A 17,968-nucleotide genomic window follows, 5' to 3' on the forward strand; every position below is an offset into this window, starting at 1 on the left:
CCCCAGAAATCCCTTAGAGAGCCGAGCCTCAGGCTTGTGTGCACTTTGTGACCTTTTCTCTATGTGCGGATTCCTGTTTACATAAGCCAGTGGGGACTGGGATTGCCTTGCCCACCCGAGGAGGGCCACACACCCAGACGACGTGATAGTGTCCCGCATGGGGATAGTGTCCCTCCCCCACCTGCCCCCAGCCTGAGGCCTGGCGGCTCACGCGCCCCGGACGCGCTGGTGCTCCACCGCTCGGCACCGAGCCGCCTCCTCCATGCTGCCCGTCAGCGGGGGCGCGGGACCCTCAGCACGGCCCAGGGGCCCCGCAGCCCTGCACGCTCGGGGCTCTGGGAGGGCCCTGGCACGCAGGCCTCTGCTCTCTGCGATTCCCTCCTGCACTTTCAGAATCAGGCTTTTTTAACTTTCAAGAGCTACCGCCGTCGACCCTGGAAAACCGTGTTTAGAAATCTCGAAAATGATGAAATGCACCTGCCATAACGTTAGGGTCCTTCCCAGCCCTGGGCATGCAGAGCCATCCAGTCCGAGGGTGACCCCTGGGTCAGAGCAGGGCGCACCTGCCCGCTGCCACGTCCCAGTGAGCTCCCGGGGACCTGCGGGCCTCACGGAGAGCGTGCACCGTGTCGCCTCGTGGGGACTCAGGCTCCGAGCCTCCCCCTGCCTCTGCCTGCACGGAGTGGCTTGGTTCTTGTCCCGTTACGTGCCCTCTCCTGTTGCTTTCCCGGCCGCGAGGCCTCCTTGTTCAGGACAAGGACCTGGTGCTGTCCGCCTGGCTCGGCGTCCTGCCTCTCCCGCCCGGAGTCACCTGTTCCAACTCTCTTCAGGCAGTAAATGCCCGCTGGATTAAATCTTCTAAATCACAGGCTTAGGGGACTTCTGGTTTCAGCTCCAACATGTAAAATCATGGGCTTATGCATCTCCTCATCCCGTGTCCAGGACACTCTCATCTCACATCATAAAGGGATTTAGGCTCAAATCACAAATCACTGGCTTCATAGTCAAGAGGTAGGTAAGCTACGCCGCAGCCTCGTGGCTGAGACCTGCAAGCAGGGCCCTTTCCCTCTGGTGTTTGGTGGTTCTCACTTCTCCTGCTGCTTCTGTGCCTTTTCCGTGGTTTTGAGTTTTACTTCTCTGAGTCTTCCTTAAAAATAGAAATTTTATAGAGCTGTATTTTTTTTTTTTTTTTTTTGTTACTGGCTTTCCCGTATATCTCCAGATTTCCATGGCAGCCCTACCAGGTTGAGCGGGGCAGCCGTGATTGTTTTACCTTCTCCTCGTTCTCGGGCGGAGGAGCTGGCTGGATTGGGAGGTTCCGGCTGTGGGGCCTCTTTAGGTAGATGTGAAACCTTTCCTTTGAGCCGGTTGTTCTCAACCCTGGCTTCCCATGAGGATCACCTGGGGAGCTTTTTAAAAATACTGATGCTTGGGCTTCACCTCAGACCAATTAAATCACAGTCTCTGCAGGTGGATGTCAGCGTGTTTAAAAAGCTCCCCAGGTGGTTCTAATATGCATCCTGGGCCGAGGACGATGCTGTTCTCTTCCTTCGCTGTCAGAGGATGAGCGTGGGGGCCGCGGAGGCGTCGTGTGGGGGGCGCACGGACACCGAGCAGAGTTTTGACGTTCCAGTCTGGGTTCCCTAAATAGCCTCCCGATTGGCATGTACATATTGTAAGTAATTAGGCTTGAATGATTCCCTTCCTTCATTGCTATCTTCATGCCCACATCAGGGCCACGTTTCCTGGAAATGTAGGTTCCTAACCACACGGGCCAAAGGCACACCCTAGTCTCGTGTCCTCCCCCTTCCCCCGCTGCTGTGATAAAGCCCATGACAGCGCCCTCGCCTTCCAGCCCCAGGGGCCCTGGCAGGTCAGCTAGTCCAACGGCTTTTAAACGTTCATGAACGCAAACCCCCTTTGTAAAGAATGAAAGGAGATGAGGCCCGAGTGGGGCCTCCCGACCTCCCAGCTCCGCTCGGCCCTGCCATGTCCCCTGGGGCTGCGTGGGCCAAGTGGGCACCATCAGCATGGGGCGTGACCTGGGGCACTCAGTGGAGAGGCCACGGCTGGGAGACAGGTTCTGGGGGGTCCTGGGGCCTGCGGGAGGAGCAGGTGCTATGCATCAGCCCGGCCCCCTGCTCTGCGGCTGCCTCTTCGCCTGGGAGCCGGGGCTGTGCCCGCGTGGCTGACGGCATGTGCTCGTGCGTGATGTTGTGATGGTGGGTTGCCAAGCCAGTGTCAGAACATAAATACCCTGCCTCCCGCCGGGATCCCAAACCTGACTCGGAGAGGTCTTCCCCAGGGAGCAAATTTCCCTGCGCTGCACACCGTCCTCCTCCTTCCCTGCGCCTCCCGGATCCACCTCCGGGGACCCTGTGGGCGGTGGGTTAGGGCGGCTCTGTCTACGCCGTGACGCAGGTGAGGTTGGGGTTTGGGGATTGCTGACTCTGTGGGCGATTAATTGGATCTACATCTAAATCTCGTTTTTTTTTTTCATCTCCTCAGACGATATTAAGAAAGTCACACAATGTCTCAGATATCAGATTCTTTAAAATACCCGTCGTGCGCTCACCCCAGTTCGAGGGGAGTTTCAGTTCCGCGGCATCCAGGCCGCCTCCCTTCCCCGCCAGCGCCGCTGAGAGTGGGGTTTCCCCCCGCAGACCACCGAGCACTGTCACAAGAGACCTTAGCCCAGCCTCACGAGCAGATGGCTGTCGGAGTAGACTCGGTGGCGAGCTGGTGGTCAGGATCCTTTTTGATTATCGTCGCTATAGGCTGTCGCCGTACGTTCATATACTTGAAGCTGTTCCGTATTTACTTTTTGCAGCCCAGCCTTTCCGTAAGGGATGGGTGGAGGTTAGCTCACTAAATCTGGCTATCCTGGCCTGAAAATATAATAATGAGCCAAGAGCACATCTTTTAGAGTTAAGAGCGTGGACCACTTCCACACTCGAAGTGTGAGGGGACATCCTATGAGCTGGAGAGAGAGGCAAATAAATACAAGTTTACATGCCACACAGTCATTTAGGCTTGTAACACACACATAGAGCAGCAAAGTCTCAGGCTCCTCTGCAGAAACGCTGCAGCCTGTCTGCCGGCATGAAGCAGAATTTCCTAATCCCGTTAGCCGGGCCCTGGTACCTATCGGTGTGTTATTAACTAACCTTAATTTAAGAAGCTGTAAATTTTGAGAAGATTATACACCTAACACTCCTGAGACTGACTCGAGTGCGTGACACTGGCCTCTGGCAAGAATGTGTCCACTCTGAGCATTTGTATTTGGCTCTATTCTGATAAAAACTCAAAATGTAGCTCCTTATAAAATGAGTCTGATAAGTGAGACTCTAGATCAGCGTGGTCCCATAGGAATAGAATGCAGGTCGCCGAACTCCGTGTGTAATATTACCTTTTCCAACGACTATTAAACTAAACAGATGAAGTCAGTTTTAAAGACATATTTATCTAACCTATGATATTATCGTATCAATAGGTAACCAGTATACATTTATTAATGGAGTATTTTACGTTTTTCCATAGTGCCGTCTGGTATTTCGCAACAATAGCACATCTCAGCTCAAACCAGCCCGCCCCCCCCACCCCCCCGCCTCAAGTGCTCAGTAGCTCACGTGGCCAGTGCAGGGGTAGACGGGCCAGGTAATGAGAAGCCTCTTAGGAAAGTCTTCCAAGATTCTGCTTGGCCTAGGTATGCGATGATTTTATTTTATTTTTTAAGTGAATTATAATTTTGTTGAGGATTTAGTGATGTGTTTAGGAGCACACGAGGAATTAGGCTGTCCAGGTTCACAGCTGGTTCTACTGTTTGCAGACTCAGTGACCTTAAGCCAGGTGTTGCTGTCGTCTGCAGAACCAGTGTTGGAAGCCCCCTCGCTCGCTGCGAGGATTGCACAGGACAAGACACATTCGCTACTTAGCATATACCACCGCTGTGCTCTTAGGTCTTTGTGACTATATCTTCCCTTCACCCCAAAATGAACCATCTCATAGGTCTTGGAAAATGAGATCAAATGACATATATAATGATGAGTCTGACATCTGTCTTGGGGACGGCCACAGAAAGGGACAAGTAAATATCTGAGCTCTTTTCCATCCACCTCCAGTATGTTAAGCGCCGAGGTTGAAACCGACTTGGGGAGTCAGCCTGGTTTGTTAAAGCTGTCGCTGGATCCCTCTTCCATCTTCCATGGAGAGCGTATTTCTTCTCCTCTGTGGAAAAGTGGTAAATTGATGCAGAAATAACTATAATTTTGTGGTTAGGAGATAATTATTAATTAACCAGAATATTCGTATAGATTTAAAGGCCAAGTTCCCTAATATACGGGTAACTAAAGCTTTGTCGTAGAAATCGTCAAGTGTCGAATCCGTTATTTCCACTTTACAAATGAGAAACTCTGCCAAAGCTTTTGAAGTTTTGTCATTTCCCATCCCCAGGAATTAGATTATTCATATTTTTAGATAGACTTAAAAAAAGAGAGAGAGACTGAGACAGGCCCATGCTCATTCCTGCTTCTTTAAATCATGTAGTTTTGAGCATCTGCACCCAGCATTAACCCAGCATTTTGCATCAGAGCCGGGATGCTGGTTATAAGCACCTTAAAAAAAAGGGGGGGGGAATACAATGGACCACATGAGTTAGAGTCTAGTTAGTTCTTTCCAACATTTCAAAATCCAATACCCTGTTTCAATAAATTTACATTCATGCAAATGTCTATGCACCTAGTGAGTTTTTTTTTAATTTTTATTTATTTATGATAGTCATACAGAGAGAGAGAAACAGGCAGAGACACAGGCAGAGGGAGAAGCAGGCTCCATGCACCGGGAGCCCGATGTGGGATTCGATCCCGGCTCTCCAGGATCGCGCCCTGGGCCAAAGGCAGGCGCCAAACCGCTGCGCCACCCAGGGATCCCGAGTTTTTTTTTTTTTTTTAAAAGATAACCAACTCAACACAAACTAAAGGAGTGGTAATTCCAGGTGCAGAGTGTTGGTGCACACACACACACACACACACACACCTGTGTCTATCTTTGTCCCCACGTGGCCATGTGAGCATTAACCCTATTCATTTGCCATGAACTTCTCTAAGTCAGTAGGAGAAGAACTCAGCAACTTGTTTTTGACAGCAAGCCTGCTCCCTGGTGAGCCCCCTTCCCTCCTGCCCTCGGGATTTCACGCCGCCCTCCTCCCACCCTGCACATAACCACTCAGGTGAAGGAGAGAAAACAAGGCCACCACTATGGAGGTGCCCACGCGTGTCCTGGTTCTATCCCCACGTGTGTCCTGGGCACCTCAGTCCGCTGGATCAGTGTCCTGCTGAGCACAGGTGGCCTTGTCTGCTCTGCACCAGGACAGGGGGCCATTTGGGGCCACTTGGAGCCATCAAAACATTTGCTTCTGACTCAATAGACAAGCATGCTCCGACCCCAGTAGAAACTAGATTTAATGTCATTTTCGGTTATAAAGTAAGATCACGAGGCCTGAAATTCTCATAAGTAGCTTCTAATGGCTTCTTTGTTTTCTTTCTCCCATTTATTAGAAATTGCCAGAAACTTGATATCTGCGTGACTCCTTTTAAAAGTGTGTGCATGTTTCATTTGATTTGGGGGATGATCTAAAATGGTCTCCACATTTACTAGCAATGATGTTCTGGAAGACACAAGGGAATGTCTCTGCATGTGAGCAGGGCAGAGTCACAAGGACTAAACGTCTCCTCCTACACGAGTGAAAAGCTGAGGATTGGTGTCGTAGTGGGTCTGGGACAGTGGAGGGCAGCCTGGGGACACCCAAGGAGCTGGTCTTGAGTCCTGGCTGTGTGTCTCCACATCACAGAACATCTTGAACCAGTGCAACGTGGGAATCCTATCTCCGGGCTTGAGAGTGAGAGGAGATGTGGGCTCCCAGCCTCTAACGCAGAGCCTGGCTTCTCGTGCTCAGTCAGTAATGCAGCTTCGGCCCATGCTGCTCTTAGCACGCTCTGCATCTCCTCACTTCATCCGTGGAAAGTGCCTCTGGGCGGGCTGGAAAGACCCGGGGGGAGGGCATCCCAGGTAGAGGCGCAGAATAGAAGCAAAGTTGAGAGCGTAGAATTTCATGTTTCATATTTCCTCCCACAGAACTGCTAAAATTGGAATGAATATGGTTGGTGGTTAGAAAAAGTTGAATTAATGTTCCAGAGGAATGCTTTTCCCTTCTTTCCCTTCCATGCCCCCACTTCTCTGAGTAAACCTAGAAAATAGGAAATATCAGACTCCTTACTTCCTCTCCCCATCTTTCTTTCTTCTATGTGTTGAGAGCTTGCACTGCCACCGTAGAATTAGTCCTCATGTGGCCTTCGGCAAGCAACCCGATTCTGGGATTCTTATTTGATCTCGCCTGCTGCCATATTTAAAGCTGGCGTGCTCACCCTGTGGTCCAGAACCTTCTGTGGATGACTATGATGACTCCCTGACGAGCCGGCGGTGTCCCGGGCACCTGAGCTCTTCTCTGACTCATCTCCCTTTGTTGGTGGTCTTTGTACGGAGGCCAGAGACCTAGGACTGACTCAAGTTTCACACACCTGACCTTGTACTTTAATTTTTATTAAAGAGCAGACTTCTTATTCAAAGGCACTACAGCTTTGAAGGCTACAGTGGGGGTGTGTCGCTCCAGGCCTGTGCCCGTGAACGGCAGCACATGTGATGCGTGTGTGCACAGCCTTCACCGGTTCCAGGAAAGCGGTGCACGGGTAGGGGACCTTGCATTCCCATCAAGCTGAGCAGACCATCGCCGTTCCATTAACCACGTCTCCTGTCCTCTCTTGTGTGCAGAGAAGCTCACGCGGAGGTGGAGGCCAAGGTGTGTGCGGCTGCCGCCTGGACATCTGTGCGATCGACGCCGACGTTGGAAGAGTCGTAGAGTGTGGTATGTTGACACAAACGGGGCCTTGTACTTTTGTTAGGAATGCAGGGAACGTTACCTGAAAACAAGCGTTGGGGATGCCTTCGTGCCAGGTGTCGAACTCGGCCAGTCGAGAAAGAGTTCGTCTCCTCCGGTACTTCTCACTGTTTTTGACACTGAGGGGCTCCCATTTTACCTTATTGTTTCGTTGGTTAAATATGCACCGGTTATCGTGGTACCTCAGCTATCCCCCTTTCTTGTATCTTCACCCTGATGAAAGCTTTGCGTGTTAATCTAAGTATTTCAGAAACAAACTAAATCAAACCGAGGGCATTAACCAAAAGCATATTTATATTTCAACAAGGTGTTTTTGATTTCTTCGTGTTTCATCCTTTCACTGGGGCCTCATAGAAACTATAGATGGTTGACGGAGAGGAGTGCGCCAAATGAGCCCACGAGTGGCCTGTGCTGGAGGTCCCTTTCCTCGGGGGTGGCATGTGACACACCCAGAGTGTATACGGCAAAAGTGATGCCTTTTGAAATGTGTTATTCTTTTCAGAAAGTCCCCTTTATGCTTGATTTACACGTGGAGAGGCACATTGTTGCAATGATGGTTTGCCCATATCACACACTTACTTCACGTCGGCCACACATGTCACTTGTGACTCGTCCTCTTTTTCAGCCCTCCTGCACCCTTAACAAGGACATATCCTCCGCCCCTTGCAGACATGGCAGCAGGGCTGAGGCAGGGGGACAGCCAGCCCCAGGGACTCTGGTTTCAAATGATTCACCCAGGACCACAGCCACGTTTTGGCCACGTGGTGCCTTTTTTCCCACAGCAGCACGTCCTAGAGGGTCATTCGTAACTCCCAGAAGATATATCTTGAGATATAATTTCATTACTTTTCAACTATCTTAATGAGTAGTGTAACCTTGACTAGGGCACGTTGGAGAGCTCTGTCCCCCTCCTGTGACCTTGAGCACATGCGCAACTTTGCTGGGCCTCTTTCTCTTTCAGGGATGAACGGGTGGGATTGAGAAATAATACTCTTATGAATAAGACCAACCGAATAGCCATCAAGACTGTCAGAAATGAGCCAATCATTTGGACCTGACATTCTCTATTTACTGAAGAATTAATTTTTGATTGTGAATTACACGTTTTTAAGGCCCCCTCTCTAGTGTCCCTTGAGTTTTGGCGGCAACATGACGAGGAACTGATGTTCTGAATGTTGTCATTCTCGTCAGCATCCAAATGCCAGAGAGCTAGAGAGATCTTTTAATACCAGTTTTCATTACATAATTAGTCTTTGCCCATTGTAGAGAATTAGGATGTTTGAATGAGTGTGTGTGTGTGTGTGTGTGTGTACATCATAAAAGAGTTAAAACACTGACAATACCAGAAATCAGTGATAATTACCATTAATATCTTGGTTCAAAAATATTTGCAATTCGTTTCCTTGCACATATGATTTTGAATTAAGATGAACTATCCTGTAATTTTATTTTTTAGCCCTTTTTTACTTTATTCATATACATGCCTTTCTATACCAGTAAATACATTTTTGTAACATCATTTTCCGTGGTATATAGTATTCTATTTTATGGCTGTGCTAAATACATCAAATGAATCTTCTCTTATCATTTTTATCAGTTGACTTTTTAAATTCTGCTTTATATAAAAAAATGCTTCAATGACTCATCTTTTACCTAAAACTTTTCACATGGTTCCTTATCCCCTTAACATAAATTTATAGTACAATAGCTGGCTCAGCAGATATGTACATTTTAAGGCTTTTAAGAAGGATAATGCTTTAAAGATGCTCTTCATTCTCATGTCTTGTCCTGGGACTGCACATCCTCCGTGACTTTAAACACAGCTCACCACCTGTGTTGGATTGGTCGGCCATTCCATATGCAATTTTTGTGAATTTGACCTTAAGGAAAAGTAATAGAATGGGATTTTATTTCGATATCTATTCTGAATCCCAAGAACTCAGTTGCAAACCTTACGCTTTTGTTCTTTTTGTTCATCAATTAATGTGACGTGCGAAGTACCTACTGTACATGTCACACGACACTAGTGTAGTGTGTAAGGCATGAAGCTAGACGCTACTGGTGTGTGAATGACAGGATGCAGCCTGTACTTTTGAGGAGTTCAGCTTTTGGTAATGGAATGCACGCTTTCACTGAGCGCCAGATATAGTACGAAAAACACTATAACAAATATAGAATCTCAGGGCGCCCAGCTGGCTCAGTCGATTAAGCATCTGACTCTATCTCAGCTCAGGTCTTGATCTCCGGGTAGTGAGTTCAAGCCTGGTGTTGGGCTCCATGCTGGGCACGGAGCCTACTTAAAATATATATAGTCTTAAATATATTATATACATATAATTTCATTTTTAACCATTTAACATAGTGACTGATTATTCTTACTGTGTAACCCCATTTCCAAGATCCACAAACATCAGGGAAGGATTACATCATGTTGCTCTACCGTAGTGCAGAGGGTACCGTACCAACACTTCTAGCGCCTTCTTGAATATTACTGGGAATGGACAGCCTGCCACTGAGCAAGGTGGCCCATCCCATAGGTGAACTGTGTTACTGTCTGGAATGTTGTTCATAATATTCTTGAGGTGAAATTACTGTTTGATATTAGGTACCTATTGTTCTTAACTTTTGAAGACCTATACAGTGAGTTCAACTCAATGCAATTCAAGGGATATAGTTTAAGAGTCTGCTATGGCCGGGAACTGTTTAGCTGCTAAGCACTAATTTCTATCTCCTACAACAGTATTTCAAATACTTGATGGTACTTATATTTTCCTAAACATGCAAGTTAAAGAACTTACCATTTCCAAGGGATTGGGACTGTCATTCCAGTAAGCCTACTAAGTTTCTATAAAGCCAAAAAATTTTACCTCAATCCTTGACCACATAGACTAGTTGGGGAGATTTCCCCCAACTGACCACGAAGACAAAGATGCCCCCACCTCTGTACGGGTTGCCAAAGATTTTGATAGAAAGGAAAGAAAAGTCAGTTGCCTCAAACTATGAGTGATAGAGACAGGAGAAGCCTGCCTCGCCAAGGTGTGGGAGCCTGGTATGAGGTAAACCTGATAGACGCAGGGCAGCTTAGGTGTCTGTCCCACATCTGCCACTTTCAGCGAGCCACGTAGCTTCCTTCGGCCTTGCTTACTTCATCTGTAAAATGAAGGACACGGTGGCCTCTGAAGAGACTCTAACCCCAAAATCGTAGGTCAGAAACCCATGCTGGGGAGGCTGGGCCTTGGATTACACTACTCTGATACCTCCGAGAGTGTGGGCTTGTTTTCTGAGTCCTCACACACATGCCACACATGTGTGGTCACAACTGGGGACACTTCTGTGGTATGACTGTGGCCCATGCAGCTGATGTGCGTTAACTACCCTAAGCCTCAGGACGGCTCTTCAAGGCAGGAAGTGTCACCCCCATTTTAAAGAGGAGAAAGCTGAGGCAGAGGGTTACGTGACACACAGCAGGTCAAATCCAGGAGGCAGAGCCTGGGCTGAAGGCACCCAAGTCTAAGCCGTACGTCCCAAATAGTTTCTCCATCATCTGGTTGTCTTGCAGATAAATACCTACTACTACTCACTGTACGGATAAGCAAAAATATGAAAACAACAACAAATCACATCAGTCCATACACATGTGAACTACATGATGCAGACAGTAAATGAGGTTTAGCCAGTGATTTTATGGTTGTTTCACTAAGATGACCAAATCTGATTTTACATGAGCACGGATATTAGATGCTTAAAATTCTCCTTCTATGAAGAAAACCATTCTTAGAAAATTTAATGCTTCTATTTTAGTCTGTGAATGTGTTCAGGTGTCCATGAATATGGTCTTACTTTACATTCACAAGTTTTCTCAGTGGGTTGTATTTTCTATTTCTTCATTTTCTCCTTTTCTGATACTTATCTTCACTAATTTCTATATCCACCTTATATTTACATAAATTTACCACATGGAGGTTTTTATCTCATTTATGTCGTACCCCATCCCTGACTCGTGCTGCGTGCCTGTCTCTGCTTCTCTGATGGGCAGATCATGCCTGTGAGGTTCACAGACACCCGCTTCTCTAAGGGGCAGATCCTACATGTCCGACCCAGGGACACCTTCTGAGGGGCAGATCCCATGCATGTGGCTGCGGACAATGCCTGCTGCCCACAGTCCGTGTCCTCTGATTAGAAGGAGTGAAAGAAAATGTCATCATCCAGTGTCCAGTGTCTGACGATTTGGGGATGGAAATAAAACCCTTGTAAACATCGGTTGGCAGAAGGGAAAAAGGGAAGGCCTGTACTTGGCTGGAAAGGAACTGGCCGGGGCGGAGGCCAGGCCATTGGTGGGAAGGTGAGCGTCCCCGCACAGGACGGCTGGGAGTCTGCACGAGTCTCATTCCTTCCGTCCTTCCTCCCTGTCCCTGCTCCTCGCCCTCCTGCTCTTGTATGTCCAGGGCAGAAGCACGAGGGTGATAGAGGTGTAGGCCTGGGGAGGAGACACTGGCCGGGGTCCCACTCAGGAGAAGCTCTGAAACAAGGACGAGTGAGCACATGAAGCCTTCTAACCCTCGAGCCTTAGAACACAGGGAGCCCTGTCATCTGCACCGACCAGAAGCCCGTGACGTCCTCTGCAGTGTCCCCACTATCAGGACACTAAACTTAGCCTGTGACCAGAGAGGCCTGAGCACAGAGATGCACTCAGGAGGTCACTGCTTGGACCATAAGGGTCATTGGTAAGGTGCAGTGAGGTGCCCAGGGCCACCGCTTCCTGTGATGCCAATGTCACAGTGATGCAGGGGCAGAGGGGTCGGGGTGCAGAGGTGGCCTCGGGCGGCCTGCACCCTGAAGAAGCCAGGTAGGGAGTCACGGGTGCCAGAGCAGGCAGGGAGCCATGTGCCAAAGGAAGGGTCGGGGCCCGAGTGGTGTCCTCTGGCATAGGTCAGGTCCCAGGTGGTGGGCCTCTCCCGTGCACACGTCCCGGCTCTCTGGGTCTCCGCGACACTCTTCATGAATGTCCTCCATAGTCTTTATGTCCCCTTTGATGGGAAACCCCAAGTATTAAAATACATTCAGAAACAGCATGTTCCCTCTGCCTGCAGACTGGGACCTCACACATCAGAATCCAAAACATCCGCTATTTCCACCGTGTAGAACGTCGACTGTGCGATATTAAGGAATTAGTGTCGGGGGCATGTGACCAGCATCACGACGTCACTTTAAAAGTCTTTGCATGTTAGAAATGCATCCCGAAACATTTCTAGCGTGGGGTGGGGGGGGTTATGCTGCTCTTCCTCCGACTCCTGGACTTGCTGGGACTTTTCCACGGTAACCGTCCCGGTGCGAGAGCAGCAGCAGGCTCGCGGGCCACAGAGGCGTCCTCTCTCCGACGGGACGGGCGGGGAACAAACCCAGCTTCTGCTCTGTCCCCCGGGGGTGAATTTCCTCCGCGTGCCTGTTTTCTCATCAGGAAAACACGGGTGACGAGAGTCCAGACCTCGCGGGATTGTTGGGGAGCACGTGCGGGCCTGCGAGGGGTCACCGTCGGCTCCCGGACGACGCCCAACTTCTCCCCCTGGGATTTGTCACGTTGGCAGCTGCTATGAGAGAAAACCCTTGATTTCACATACAGAAACACTTTGGGATTGATAGTTAGCTTTTGTATTTAAAATCGAAGAATTGATTTGATAATTAATGACTTTTCTGTGCCTTGTAACTCTGAATGTATTTCATGATATAAAAATGGGCTTTTAAACTTGCTAGGAATGTATCATGTTTTTTTTTTTTTTTTTCCCTTCCAAGGATAATTTAATTGATTAGACAGTTTAGCCACAACACTGACTCTATCTGGAGCATTTTCTTAACTGTTTTTTTTGTTTTCCCCTTTCTGCACTGCTCCAGTATTTAAGCCCTGGCTCGTTGCTGCTCTAAGAAGGGAATCTGTATTGGGGTGTTTTTGTTTGTTTGTTTGTTTGTTTTTAATTTACTTATTTTTTGTATTGGGGGTTTTGGACAAGTGTCTTGGACAGAGCCCACTTCCACTGAAAACAAAGGTTTCAGAAACATGAAAGTGCACCTAACAGGGGAGCTCTGTGGTTTTCTGCTCTCGGGATGTGGTCTGTGTTTCCTTTCCCTCCAAGTTGGGGGTCTCCTGTGGGGTCTCCTTATCATCTCAGTCGTGTCACTAGTTGAACCAAAAGTGGCTTCCACAAGGGTTCATGTTTGAGCATCGGCTTTGTACAAATCACTGTGCCAGGTGAGGAGGGATGACAACAGGCACGAAGATGAAGCGTTCTGGCAAGATGGGACGTAGCAGGTGAGACAGGAAAGCAGACGCGGCGAGTGCTTGATGCCACAGGCAGGTGCTGTGAGAGCTGGCGGGACGATGCGCACTTTGAAGCACAGAGCCCGGGAGGGCTTCTTGGAAGGCACAGATTAAATAGGCTGTGACATAATAGCGAGGAAAGACACAGTCGTGCAGAGGCAAAAACAAGGGGAAAATATGAAATGTAAATAGCATAGTTCGCACGCACCCGTGGAGAGTCCTGTTCCGCCTCCCCCCACTTTCCTGTGGCTCGGGGCTCACGGCGGGCAGGAGGCCGCAGAACGAGGAGCACACAGGACAGGAAGAGGTCACGGTGACCACAGGGAGTGGACAGCAGCAGCAGGAAGACCACTGGCATCTTCTTGTTCCCTTGTGGCCTTGGATCGCCCGACCTTAGGTCGGTGATATCCTCCCCCTGGGTTTGCAAAAGGACTTTTCACCTCAATGGACACATTTGTAAAATCCGAAAACAACATGCCTGCACCATATCCTAGTAAGTTGTGTAGTTCTGGTAAGAGAATAGAGAACCCTCAGGTAGGCCCCAGTGATCTACATCTTTACGGAGCGAGAGTGGTCCGGGCTTAGTCAGCCCTCAGGTCCACCACAGTGGATGTGAGTAGCAGGTGTCCGTGGGGTCTGGGCTCCATCCCACTGGAAGGTGCCCTGAGCGCGTGGCACGGTGTGTGCCCTGCTTAAGATCACGGTCCGTGTGGCTTACCAGCACGCTGGTCGAATTTTTCTGACTTCAGTTATACACAAACCCTGATGGAGGGAAATGCTCGTTATCTTTAAATGAAGCCTGAGCTAGACCCTGAGCAGCACAGCAGAGATATGTTGTGTCGGGCCCTGCTGTGTATGCAACCCCAGGCACGGATCTCCGGGTGCAAACACGCACATGGGCTAAGCCACGGTGGGGACGTGAGGTGCTGGGTGAAGGGGAGATCGGAGGAGGAGGATGGAACAGGTGTCACTCGAGAATGGCACTGAGGAACGAGTAGGGGTGCGCCAAGCAGGGGAGGGGTGAGAGCTTCCTCTCTACTAGGGAACCAGGGGAGCGGGCACGATGGTGTAAACATGTGGAGCAGTGGGCTGACCTGTGCGTAGGAAGGACATTACCCTGCGCCAAAGCTTCTGGCATTTATGTGGTAGGTACGGGGAAGGGCATTACGTGTACACGCAGAGGAGTCCGGGTACGCTGGGAGTAAGACCAGAGGGTCTGCATCGCAGTGAAGGTAGAGAAGACCTCCCGGAGCAGTGGGTGCCTCTGTGACGCCAGCTTGGTATCGCAGGTGCATGGGGGTCAGTGTCCGAGCCATGCCTGGTGGCTCTGTGGCCTCGGAGAAACCAGCCGCTGCTGCGGGGTTGTTGTTCTCATCCACGTAGCTGGAGCTCGGAGCGGCACACGAGTGGGAGAGCAGCACCCTAGGGCCAGAGGGAGCCGCGGCGCCGAAGCACAGAACGCAGAGCGGACTTGGAAGGCATCGGCTGCTTCTCTTTAGGTTCGGCCGACGTTTGAAGACGGGGTTACCGTACGATACGGCCCCGGCGACTTGACGTTCCCAACCCGGGGCTCCCTTCACGTCTCCGCTATCTACTGAACACACATGCACACACACGCACATGTGCACACTTGCACATGCACACATGTACACATGTGCATACATAGGCACAGACACGTGTACACACATACACACAAACACATGCATACACATGCACACAAGCATGTATACACATGTACACATAGGTATACAGCATACATGTACACACATACACAAACACATGCACACACATACACAGGTGCACACACATATGCTCACACGTGCACAGATATGCATCCACACACATACACCTACACAATGCATACATGTACATTCACATGTGTGTTGTGTGCACGCATATACACATATGCACATGCACACATACACACTGCATACGTATGTGCATGCTTGTGTGTGCACATGTATACATGCATGAACGCACATGTGCATGCACATGTGTACATGCATACACACCACATATCACACACACATACGTCTCGATTCCCTTTGCAAACATAGTTCCCAATGGAACCCTGGTCGCCAGTCCAGGCTCGGCTCACAGGTACACTCACAGCTTTGCTCGCCCTCCAGAGTGCACAGACACCATTGCCCCCGTGCCAGAGCACCCCTGCCTGCTGCTCTCTCGCGGTGCCCGCTCCCGCTCCGGCCAGCACACTGACCTTGGTCTTGCATGACAATCAGCTGTCCTCGTTTGGCCCCTCCCAGCACAGAGCACGGTCACAGCTCTCCATGTGCGGTCCCCGGGGCTCTGACGGGATGACCCCAGACCCAGCCTAGGGCTCCAGTGTGAACCTGCCCACAGACATATGCTGTGGGGCTCTCACACCTGAAGATGTGCCCGTTCTTCCTCTGAGTCAGGTGGTGGCCTTAGGAGTGCAGTGTGACCATGACTAAGGAGACGCTTACATACGCAAAGTGGTGCCCTCAGGTGTCACATACTGAGAGTTTGCACCCATGTTCATATCTGCCATTGGCTTTGAAGTACGCTTTCATCACACTAGACCTTTCTCAGATGCAGAGATTACTTTAGAATAAGGCCCAAATCTCCTAGAAAATGAATAATACAATTTAGGATTACTGAAAATAGAAGCTAACAGTTTTCATATTCTAAGAGTGATTAAGAATGTCCCTTTCTCTGATTCTCCTAAAATTTTTGGAAGAAATTTTAATTTTTGTTATAAATAAGTTACATTTGAACACGTTGAATACATGAGTTTTCCTCCCTCCCTCCTTCCTTGGTCTTTTTTTTAATAATAAATTTATTTTTTATTAGTGTTCAATTTGCCAACATACAGAATAACACCCAGTGCTCATCCTGTCAAGTGCCCCTCTCAGTGCCCATCACCCATTCACTCCTACCCCCGCCCTCCTCCCATACCATCACCCCTAGTTCATTTCCCAGAGTTAGGAGTCTTTATGTTCTGTCTCCCTTTCTGATATTTCCTACCCATTTCTTCTCCCTTCCCTTCTATTCCCTTTCACTATTATTTATATTCCCCAAATGAATGAGACCATATAATGTTTGTCCTTCTCCGACTGACTTACTTCACTCAGCATCATACCCTCCAGTTCCATCCACGTTGAAGCAAATGGTGGGTATTTGTCGTTTCTAATGGCTGAGGAATATTCCATTTTATACATAGACCACAGCTTCTCTATCCATCAACTTTCGATGGACACCGAGGCTCCTTCCACAGTTTGGCTATTGTGGCCATTGCTGCTAGAGACATCGGGGTGCAGGTGTCCCGGCGTTTCATTGCATCTGTATATTTGGGGTAAATCCCCAGCAGTGCCATTGCTGGGTCGTAGGGCGGGCCTTTAACAAACGTATAATACGTTCATTGCTCCTCTATACCCATTTCATAATTATTCATAATCAGTGTTCTGGGAGGTCTTCCTATCACATTTTGTATTTTCCTGAGAAAGGAAAAAGTTTAAATTTCCAAAAAAAAAATACGTCTACTAACTCTCACCTCCAGGAATACTCTGTGGGTGGATGGAAAGCAACATGTGTACGAAAATCCGTCACCTTCTGATGTTCACAGAGCAAATAACAGAAACTTTCTTTCCTGGTATTGTTTTTTTTTTTAATTTATTTATTCATGAGAGACAGAGAGAGAGTGAGAGAGAGGCAGAGACACAGGCAGAGGGAGAAGCAGGCTCCTTGCAGGGAGCCCGATGTGGGACTCAATCCCGGGACCCCGGGTCATGCCCTGGGCTGAAGGCTGCGCTCAACCACTGAGCCCCCGGGCGTCCCGATATTGTTTCTTATAACCCACTTCCTCCATTAACCCAAACCCGAGTTGATAGCTTTGCTCCGAGCACCACCTGCCTCCCGCCAGAAACCGCTCTGGGTCTGATGGGCCGGGAAGAAGCCCGAATCCTAGAAGGATTCCTTTCTGGGGGGCTGGAAATGCTTACAGATTCAGCATGAAGCCTTCCTGACAAGATAGATTCAAAAAGCCAAAAAAAAAAAAAAAAAAAAAAAAAAGTGCTCACCGCCAATCCCGCAGGAATATGATGCACTTGGAAAGGTGTCCCCTGCTCCACGCCCTGTTCCCTCTGGCCCCAGATGCTTGTTGCTCGGTAGTCCCCCTCACAGGGCTTTCGAGCTCGCCTCTTGGCCTCTCCCTTCTCTTAGGGCTGAGCTTCTGAGCGACTGAACGGTGCTAACTTCGTGTTGGCAGAGAAGGCCACGCAGCCAGGAGGGGAGGACGGCGGGCCTGGCGGCCCCGGAAGGAGCAGCTGGAGATTCGGGGACAGGGAAAGACAGGGGTGGTGGTGGGGCAGGGGCTGCCGGAAGCCCAGGGGCCCTGGCGAGGGCACAGCTGGTGGCACCGGGGGCCTAATGCACAGCCGAGGAAGGGGAAGGGCCCCGTGGAGGGAGAGGTCTGCCCGGCGGGAGGCGGTGGGTGAGCAGCTCCGAAGGGGAACAGGAGCCCCCAGGCTGAGGCACCCGAGGAAGAGGAGCCGGGAGGTGGCGCAGCCCCAGGGCACGCGCGTCTGTGGGCAGTGAGGACTCCCACCCTGCGGGGCAAGCCGTGTCCTCTGCGTGGAGCCTCGGGTCAGGCAGGAAGGGGAGGATGGGGCTGTGCTGGAGGGAGCCCCAGGCCCGGGCTGTGGGGGGCTCCTGGCCACCCATGT

At 49.8% G+C, this 17,968-nt stretch overlaps 1 protein-coding gene across 50 annotated transcripts in view; it reads left to right on the forward strand.

Annotated features, from left to right (window-relative positions):
- Nucleotides 1–17,968, forward strand: part of MYT1L (myelin transcription factor 1 like) — a 409,061-nt gene that overhangs the window by 35,400 nt on the left and 355,693 nt on the right. For all 50 annotated transcript variants that reach the window (XM_072767848.1, XM_072767862.1, XM_072767844.1 and 47 more), the window contains exon 2: nt 6,826–6,919. The gene's annotated coding sequence lies outside the window, so the exon portion shown is untranslated. The remainder of the gene's footprint in view (nt 1–6,825; nt 6,920–17,968) is intronic.

This window comes from Vulpes vulpes, chromosome 8 (genome assembly GCF_048418805.1).
Source record: "Vulpes vulpes isolate BD-2025 chromosome 8, VulVul3, whole genome shotgun sequence".
Taxonomy (NCBI): domain Eukaryota; kingdom Metazoa; phylum Chordata; class Mammalia; order Carnivora; family Canidae; genus Vulpes; species Vulpes vulpes.